This window comes from Rhamphochromis longiceps, linkage group LG4 (assembly GCF_057381845.1).
Source record: "Rhamphochromis longiceps isolate RC_006_pf linkage group LG4, R_longiceps_female_GT1.1, whole genome shotgun sequence".
Lineage (NCBI taxonomy): Eukaryota > Metazoa > Chordata > Actinopteri > Cichliformes > Cichlidae > Rhamphochromis > Rhamphochromis longiceps.
Genome location: NC_140560.1, coordinates 27,857,731 through 27,867,930, shown reverse-complemented (window position 1 = coordinate 27,867,930; position 10,200 = coordinate 27,857,731). Strand labels below are relative to the sequence as shown.

The 10,200-nt window shown below is 42.6% G+C and overlaps 1 protein-coding gene across 1 annotated transcript in view; it reads left to right on the top strand.

The window, feature by feature from the left end:
* Nucleotides 1–545: 545 nt before the first annotated feature.
* Nucleotides 546–10,200, top strand: part of s1pr2 (sphingosine-1-phosphate receptor 2) — a 20,878-nt gene continuing 11,223 nt past the window's right edge. The window contains exon 1 of the mRNA XM_085404267.1: nucleotides 546–1,126. The gene's annotated coding sequence lies outside the window, so the exon portion shown is untranslated. The remainder of the gene's footprint in view (nucleotides 1,127–10,200) is intronic.

The window sequence follows — 10,200 nt, the reverse complement described above, 5'->3', positions numbered from 1 at the left end:
CAAACGCTGCTCTCACAATCCCACAAAATCCAGTCCAGTTTTTGATGTTTAACTGCTGCAGTAACATAATGCAGCTTCTTCTTTTACACAGACGCATGACATCATGGCCACTTGGGACGACTTTGGCTTTCAACATAATGACTGGGAAGACATTATTACCTTTCCTGCGGCTGGAAAGAGGCTTTTTCGCTGGGGCGAACACCTGCCAGCTGTGGGCACAGCCCTGTTGACTAACAAGTCCTGACTTACCTTCACCTCACCCATCTTATTGCACCTATATGCCCAGACCTGAGGGATAAATGGAAAAAAATAAAAGCCATGAGTCACCACAAACAGTCAACGAGAACAAGTCAGCTGAAAAAAAAACAAAAAACAAGAATATATTAAAGACACAGTAAATCAGATCAAATGGTGGTATTTATTGTTTCACAGTGCAGGAATACTTGGCCTCTGTCAGTTGAAAAGTGTTGGGATCTGTTAGGAAAAGAGGAAGTGGGGAGGCGGAACATCTGGACTTTATTTGAGCGCTCCAAAGTGAAGAAAAGGTCCAGAAATCAGCTTAAAGGGCATTTTCCATATTAATTGTTGGCCGCAGAACTGCCTCGTTTTAGTTTTATATTTCAAAAGCGAGACTCACGGCTCTTCGTGGGAATATGACGTTTCCATACACTCCACGCCGCGTCTCGCGTGTGTGGGTGTGTGAGCGCGTATTGCGTGAGTGCCTCACTGACGCTCCACAGCCCAGTGTTGTTCTCACAGAGCAGACAGACAGACAGACAGCCGACTGGATTAGATCGACAGAATAGAAACTGCTAGTTCTTCATTTTTTAAAACCTTTTTTAACATAAAAAGTCTGGTTTGACTTTCATAACTTCTCCTTTTTTGGGGGGTGGGGGGATCATCGCGCCTTTTTGAACAGTTTCGTGGTGGCTCTCAAACCGGTATGGATTTGCCACTGTCTAGAGAAGGCACGCCGTGTGGTCCGCTACCAAAGTTTTGATTGTCACCGTTGGTCTGGAGTAACAGAGGAAGGCGCTGAACTTTGACGCATACGTGAGGACACCTGAAGACAAATATCAAACTGCCGGAGCGTCTCTTTACTCTGCTATCTACTATCTCTCATGGGGTAAGTAATCCCACCATTTAAAGATAAGAGCAAAAAGTAAGAGCATGTGCTTCAGCAGCCTAACAAAGGGGATCCGCACTATTGTATCGCTCCACCAGGCTGATATTTATAGATGCTCGGACTTTGAAAATCAGAGACAGACACTTATCTAAACTCCACGAGGTCCCTCTCATTGCATGAGCAGTGAAGCGTGTCAATAATGCTTGGAAAGTCTCGGCAAACTTTTCAAAATGCCACAATGACTCATGAGTACCTATGCCAGCTCGCTGCGTGGCCGCAGTTAAGAAACGTCACTTCTGCACTTTCACAAGTGTCCCAAGAAAGCAGTTACAGCACAGCGCGAGATGTTTTTTTTCTTCTTCTTTAAATTTGATTCAACGTGACAGCTTCTTAGACGTCGCCCTTTAACGATTAACAATTTGTCGTGTCAAATATTAACGTGCAAGGCAGCTGGACGTGGGCGGGTGGGGGTGTATGTGCACTCTGATGTATGGAAGCTGTACTGTACGAGGCTGAGGGGGAACCGCGCTCAGCCAAACAGCCAGCTTGCCGTGCCCCCCCCGTTCAACCCCGCACCCCCTCCACGCTGTGACCCCTGATGTTGTTGGGGCTTGTTCATCCGTCACTCTAAAGAAGGCATTGTATTGAAAGGATGTAATAATAAGACAAAAGCCCCCATTATCCCCATGTGCACCGGAGTTAATCTTATGGGCTTGGGAGATAGACTTTTCAGTGAAAACTAGCTCATAGCTTCAACAAGCATGGCCTTAACTGAATCTCGTGCATTGTTATGGGTGGTTTAGAGTGAGAATTAAAACGGAAATGTAATTTGAATACACGTTAATAATACGATGCAGCTGAACTGCAAGTAAGTGGCCTGAATTTGCAAATCCGGATTTGAATTTAACGAAGGTTTTCTTATCACGCATGCTGAGAGCATGCTGACTACACAGCACATATTGTTCCATACTGACTGCACAGCACATACTGTTTCATACTGACCAAATGAGTAAATCCTTAAGTGAAGGATATAGGTGTCAGCAGTCCAGTAGACATCCTGGGAGAATGCTTAAGTTAAAGTGAGATAAGATGATAAGCTAGAGCAAATAATGTTTATTGCTCAGATAAAAGCCTCCATCCATCATGCTCTGTCCTGTGCTTGGTCTGGGTCAGTGTGTCGGTCTACGGTGCGGTGCTCATTAGGAGGCTGTCTGAAAGTACAAAAGTCTGTGGTCATATTATCTCGAGGACCAGCTGAAGAAATGCCGTGAGAAATCAGCGTCTGAAAATGTTGAATAGCTTGAAGCCGGTTAAAATTAAGTACACATCTTCCTGTGATAACATCGAGAATAGTTGTGAAAAGGGAACACAGTCAGCAGCAATAGGGTCACCCTATCAAGTGTTGCACAGGCTGTCAACAGGGTCATTGATGCAGGTGTTGCGCAAGACCGACTTGGTTTGTTTGGTGCATGCATGACCACCTGTGGACTCAGGTGTGTTTCCCAGCATGTCTTGGATAGGACATGACACAACCATCCATCCATCTGTGTTTGTCCCATGTGACCACATGGCTCATTGCACGTGAACAACACCCGCCACAGGCCTGACTGGTGCCGGGCTTCTTTGCTCACCCACCCCCTTCCCCATCCCTTGGCAGGAGTAACAAAAGGGTCAATCAAATTACTGGCTAAATGCCTTTCACAGAGTTGAAGCACACATGGTATTAGTCTTAACAGTCTATATAAAGGAACCTTAAATGTTTTATGTTAAACTGTAGGGACATTTACACAGACCAGCAGCCCATTACCTCATGAGTTCAGGATCTGTGCGATGCTGACCCAGCCCACTGTGCTCAGTGGCCCTCTGTAATGGGAGCCGTTTCAGTGGGGATAGCGTGAGAAATGAAGACGGATAGATGGGGTAAATAAATAAATAGATGTATAAGTGCATGGATGGATAAATAAATTAATGGTAATTTAGCAGTGGGAACTCAATTTGTGGGATTTTTTTTTTAATGGAACAGGTCACTAGGGGGATAAAGTCGGGAATGGGTGGTGGGTGGGTGGCGTTGATCCCTGAAGGATGCTCAGATTTCAGTTAAGGCCTGGGAGCAGTCCACTAATAGGGAGCAGCAAGAAAGCTTTTCTTTGAGGAAGCTGTCTTTCCTTTTGTTGTCTGTGCTTTATTCAGTCAGATCAGGCTCATAACAACACTAAAAGATCAGAGGCATGACCTGCCAGAGGCGCCCTGTCTTTTACCTGGTTCAGTAAAAGCAGTCAGAGGTCAATGCATACATTTAAAAAGAATAGGAACCATGTCAGATAACGAGGGACAATGCCTGTGTTTATACTCCTCTGTTGGGATTTCTCTGTGATATTAATAGTGGTCTGCGGATAGCCATCTGGTTTCTACGCGCTCATGCTGGTAGTCCTTTTTCATGAAAAACACTTTCCTTGGGTGTGGCAGCTGGAGCAAAATAAACGACTTCTGTTCGCAAGCTGCCGAGGCGCAAGTCACAACACACAGCTGACAGCATGTTGCTATATGATTCACAGCCAAAGCTGGGAGTGCCTCAGATCAGAGAAATACATGTGGTGCGCTTTGCTTTTAGCCTTTTTTTTTTTTTTAAAGCTACAAATGATGTGCTTGCTCTTTGCTGACACCTACTCACTCCAGTTAAAAATAATTATTCTTATGAAAAACACATTTACAAATATGGATTTTATTTTGTTGGGGGAAACAATAGCTGTGAGTATTTTAAAATGCTGTTTCAATCAGCGAAAGAAACCATTAGCTTTAAAGACTCTTTACATTCCTTTTCCACTTGGACAAACTATGAGACCCCCCATGACCAGGCCCTGATGCTTGTAGCAGCATGCCAGGGTTTCCTGACACTTTCTGGTGTGGATAAGTCTGTTCCAATTCTCCTGCAGTTTCAAGCTTGGACGAGACAATACTCAGATGCTGCCAATAAGTGGCAATGCAAAAAAAAAAGGTTTTCAGGACAAACTTGCAACATGGGTCTTTCAGAGACAATGACGAATGGATTGAATGCAGGGTTTCTGGTTACTCCTGTGGCTTTGGATCGGTCTTTAGATTGGACAGCGTGATTTATGAACTGAAAGGCAACAGCCTCGTACAGTCTGTCCTCGTGGCAGGCTTAATTAGTGTGGTCATGTCGTGGTTTTCTCATTTCTGATCCTTTTCAGGGCTCGCTCTTGCGCGATCTCGGGGCAGGTACATATGAAGATGCTGTTGTTTTGGAGACCACCTCCTCCTCTTTCTTCCTCTCTCTTGGAAGTCTTTGTTATCCGGTCAGCTTTGTTTGTGCAGCTGGACAACTTGACAGGATTACTTCAACACCCCACCTCCCCAGACCCAGGAGGAAGCTGGAGACAGTTTTCTTGGGTTTTCAATTGCCCTGTTCAGCCAGTGAAAGCCTCCTGAAGCTGTTCCTTTTGTTTGGAGCTGAGAGTTAATTTGCTCTCTCTCGTCCTAATGAGCTTCTTTGGTTGCTAGGTTTTTGTTATATCCACTCACAGGCTTTAAAAGTTAGACAAAATGGCCAACTGTGAGGGCATTTTTATTGAAACTAGCTATTCAGTTTGTTTATCCTGTAAATGCTTCAGCTTAAGTCTTTCCAAGCTGAAAGATATGATGGACTTAACCTACAGCAAAACACAAGCTGGGTCATGATGGAAGCCAGACAGCTCCAATTGAACAGACAGACGGGGCAGAAGTGGATGCCGTTTATTTAAATGATAACTGCTCAGACGTTTTCATTTAAATGTGCCTCGTCTAAGTGAAAGTCAAGTAGTTGCCTTCTGCTATTCGAAGAGTTCCACAACAGCTACACTGTTTGCTGTTTACATATTACGTAGTGGTAAGCCACTTTAACCAGAGCCAGGATATAATGCAGTATATAAAGAAAAATTAGTAACTGCTGAGTTTATTTATTTGCACTCATGTAATGCCTACAGTATATAAAGCAGACCTTCGAAACTGCCGAAACCGTGTAACATTAGACATCCGTGGCACACATTTGCAGCTCACAAGTATATTTCTTCGCGTTTTGACATATGATGCACTCATGCTGGGGAGATTTCAAAGACATAAATGCTGCCATTCAATGCAATCATTCCTAAACTGTATAAAATACTGGGATACAAGTTAGGGCTGTGTGGACACAACAATGTTCCCTCTCTAGGCAACCGTGTTTTTCTCCATAAAACAGAGCTATGGTTAATGGACCTCTGTTTGCCAGAGGAGTCTGGAGTTGTTTTCCTACACTCGATCATAGGGAGGGATGGAGAGCCACTGTCAATTTATCAACTTATCAGTGGACACTAGACAGGAGCAGTCGGGGTGGCTTTGTGGCTCTTTGCATTCGACTCTGCAGACATTGTTGCGGTTCATTGTGCAGTAAACCTTTTTTGCGTTACTGATTATGGTCTGGTGTACCGTGACTGTTTGTTATGATGTGCAGTGCACTGCAAATCACTGCAGCATCTGTGGAACAAACAGTCACAGTGTCGCAGTCACGGAACCCTCTGCACTACCAATCAACACAAACACATGCATTGATATACACAGTCATGTCTCGTGGTCACTAGCACCGGATGCATTAAATAATCTCAAATTCTCTCACAGCATCTGCGCAGTTACCAAGAGAACATGAGAAGGGGTGGAATTGAAAGTCTAGAAACAGGATATAATAGGAACAGTGAGCTGGGACAAAAGATAACTAAAGAGGGCTGAAAACCTTTCATTAGGAGGCACCTTATTGTAAAAAAAACCAAACAAACAAAAAAAAAACCCAACTATGGGATGGTGTTAGAGGCACATGGTGATTGAAACTTAAGTCACTCAATTTCGCTCTCACACATGAGGTTTCTCACAAGAGGCCAACCAATCCTGACCTCACTTCTCTGCCTGCATTGCATGGCATTGCCTGCACGTACATTGCTGGTTTAAGCCGCCGTACACAGACACGCACTCACACAAAGACACACAGAGACACTCACAAAAGAAAGAAAAAAGAAAGCTGTGCAAAGTGCAGAGATAAAAAAGCAGAGCGCATATGTAATGCACACATGTTCAGCATCTCTAAGAAAGGCGCCATGTGGTTAACACTACCTTACCTTCAGACACGCACGCCGACAAATTCTGCGCTTTGCAATTTTAAAAGTGGTTTAACCATATCACATGTTGAAGGGTAAATTCTGAGAAGTGTCTTATAAAATTTCCTGAGATTTTGTATTTCAGAAAATCATAATCTTTAAGTGTGTATTTAAGTAATTTAAAATAATAGTGCTTTTTTCTGAAAAGATTAAAACATTATACTCATTTGTGTATTGCCTGAGAATGTAGTCTATTGGTGCAGAGCTACACAGTTCTGTCGAACTGATTGCGCACTATGTGCTGTAATGAAGTCTTTAATAGGGGGCTTTAAGAACATGCTTGCTCCAGATGTGGGCTAAATAAATCCCTCTTGATGTGCATTTGATCACCTCTTTGTGGCCTCGTCTTTTGATCTCTGTGGTGAAGTTTAAAAAATACGAGGTGGGTTGAGGGGTGTCAGAGTAAGGATTATGTGGTTCTGCAAATCGGAGAGCCGCATGAAAGGAGAATATGCAAATATGGGGCAATATAAAAACATGAACAATTTAAAAACGAGACGTAAGTTGACAGGGATGGTCTGAGGGTGAACGTATTACAGTAATTGCCTCTCAGGCGCCGACTTTGGAGATCCCCCACCCCCAAGTAGAGAGAGTGGAGCACTGAGGGGACAGCAGCAGTGGGGGTGATGGTTATAGCTCCCGAGGCTGCACGATGCCCTTCTTTCTGCAGCTCTTTGTCTACAGCTATGTTCACTTGGTACCCGAAGAACCCTAAAGCACACAAACAGCCACGATATATAAAGCATTATCAAGCTGCAGAGACTGTGATGTGACTTCAGAAAGGAGCAGAAAAATGACACAATAAGACGTGAGCTAAAAATGCTTTTTTTTTTCCACACTGAGATGTCTTGCCAGATTGCGACCCCCAGGAGAGGCTGTGCCCAAACTGTCAAACTGTTTGACGAGCGAAAGGGTAATCCCTAATTATATGCCAGATCTCGTGTATTGGGGACACGAGCTCTCCTATATCTAGGCGCTTATATGAGGTTTTAGTGGCACGTGATTAATGTTGGTGTAGTAGCAAACAAAGAGAGACAAACATTTGCTATTTGGAGCTAAAATTAAACCTAAAACATAGTGTGAAAACTCAAGTGGAGGAACTGTTTCACCTTTCAGTAAAACGGAACTGCTGTGTGTTTTGTCTCTCGTTTGATGCTATGATGCAGGTGTGACACCGATACTAATGTGTGCTAAATACTTCTGTGTTTTGTTAGTGTTTTTATGACAGAAGGGGATGTAATATATAGATGTCTGTGACATAGTTTAGCAAGCTAGGTTATTGCTCGCCATGTTTTTTTTGTTTTTTTTGTTTGTTCTGTTAACGTTGTTGTTCCTCAGTTCAGTTCCCCTCCACATAAACAGTAACATGTTGCAGCAACTATCATATTCATCCAGTCTGTTGTGCCTCTTGATCGTGTTACTGGGCTTGCTAAAAGCCTTCATTTTTCGCATTTCCCCTTGCTTTAGTTTTCATGCGTAGCACCGTTGTGATATGCTGGTCTTTTGAAAACAACAGATCCAAAAGCGACTATATATCTGCCACTTTTCCACTTGTCTATCCTCGGCCCAATGTGTCCTGCTTATGTGTAAGTTTGTAAAATCATCAACAGACTGTCAGGGTCTGTGAATTTTGCTGCTCTCCAAAAATATCAGCTGTCACAACTGTCAAAAACACTGTCCTATCTTTGTGACTTGACTGAAATAACAAAAGTGACAAAAGATGAAAAAGTGTGCATAACACCTCAACTACTAATTCAATCTTTCTGCTTGAACACACAGGCGAATTTGTAACACGTAACATGTTTCCCTTTGAGGTCAGCACACCACGAGTAAGAGGCCTCTCTCGTGACAGGAAATTGAGGTTGTTTACGCTCAACTGACCCTAAACCAATTTATTTTTAAATTGGTTACTTCTTTATTTTCACAGCTTTTTTTGCATCCGTCTTGTTGCTGAATTTGTGTTCAGCTGGGCATGAAAGAGAGGGGAAAATAAGTTCAAACAGTTTTTTTTCTTGTTCTTTTTTGTTTTTCTTTAAACTTCAAATAAGCGAATCTGTCCCTAATGTCGTTTAAAGTCTGGGACAGTCATGTGACAGCAACACCATGCATCCTCCTCTCCTGGTAATTGCCAGCAGACAATCAATAGCATCGCTGTGCTGATATAAAATGATTTTCCTCATGGAGGCCTGGCGGTGAATGATTGATTGATTGGTAAAGAGGGACTGGAACCATCTGCCAGCAGACACAGTCCATCCTGTGTTTTTCTTTTTTCTGCGGGCTTGATGCAAGGGTGGGTGTGGGGTCTTGGTGGGCTCCTGTGTGCAAATGGCTTGTGTTTTGACCTGTCAGTGTAAAGAGGAAGGCTCCTATGTCATCACTGATCAAATTTAAGAAAGTTAAAAAAAAACAGAACTCTGTAAGCATGGTTTAGTCACTTCCTTTCAGCATCTGTGGTAGCAGTGGTGAAACCTTGTGGTGGAGCTAGGTGTTTTTTTTCCCCCCATGTCTGGCATGTTAGCACTTGACATTGGGGGAAACTTTGATATTTGCTGTGCGTTGCATGTGGAATTTTCCCTCTAAGAATCTCTGCTCACACCTCCGCGGGATGTTCACAGCTTTTGCTTTTAGTTCAGTCGAAATAAAAAACCAAACAAAACACATATACAAAGGTCTTTGTTACTTTAACGTGGTGATCTTCATTTACAGTAGAGTAGAATGTGCATGTGGGAAAGTAAGGAAGCAAGATGTAAGTCACTCTGGCTAAAATTTACAGCAAATCATACTCACATTTTAGATTAACACTGATAATTAACACACAAGAAACTGAACAGGAAAGAAAAAAAATAATGGCACCAGAGGCTTCCTGTGCACCCGTGATAGCATACTTTGAGATAGATCACATTGCATATAAGAGAGATTACATTTGAGAATCCACACATTAACTTTTTCATACAGTTTTTTTTGAACAGCAGAGGCTGGTCTGAGTATATGTTTCCACTACGGTAACTTGCTCGCAGGGAGTGCGAAAGGCAGATGGAGAAAGATGTGTCACAGGATGTCTCCGACCACAAACAGTTCAACCGTGAAGTGCGCTGAAGGATTATTTGAAGTAAACAGTAAACATATTTGAATGCAGCCAAGATAAAAGTCAAATATAAACTTTCTCAATTCACGGTTCATGGTTGTTGTTGTCTGAAATGGTCTTTAACGAAATCTTTTTGTGTTGTTGAGGTTTAGCATCACTGTGAGTTTCAAATGCTTTCCCCCTGGTGAAAATGGAGCCAGGTAGCAGAAGGTTTAACAAGGAAGTGAGGCTTTGTTTGTTTTCTGGTGCAAACTGGGACTTGTGTGTTTCTAATGAAAAACACCTGAAGCTTTTGTTCAACCGTCAGTGCCACGATGAAGACAAAGCTCTTTCTCTTGTTAAAATCCAAAGAGAGCAAGAGTCTGCTTTCAAGAGCAACCGTCAGGCTCTATCTCCAGCAATCTTTGCATGTTTAAAACCCTTTATGGCCCAAGATTTATACAGGTCTGTTGGACTTATTTTGTAATTTAAGCTGTAAAATGAAAGTAAGATAATAATTCTCATCTTTCAGACACTATTAAGCGAAAAATGCTCATAAGTGTGAAAAATTAAGGCTTACATGGTAAAATCGGAACCTTTTTTTTCTGTTCATGTTCACTCAAAAGTAGCTTGCCTTCCGCTATCATGATGCATCGCATATCCCTGCAACACTAAATAAAGTTTTTTAAAAAATTCGGTGTCAAATGCAGCTGCATACATTTTCTTGCATGTGTGGTGTGAAAACTATACATAGCTGTGAAGTATCACAAACACTGTAAAGCAGAGAAAGGCGCATTACGTGAGAACCTTTGCATCATTTATGAGAAATT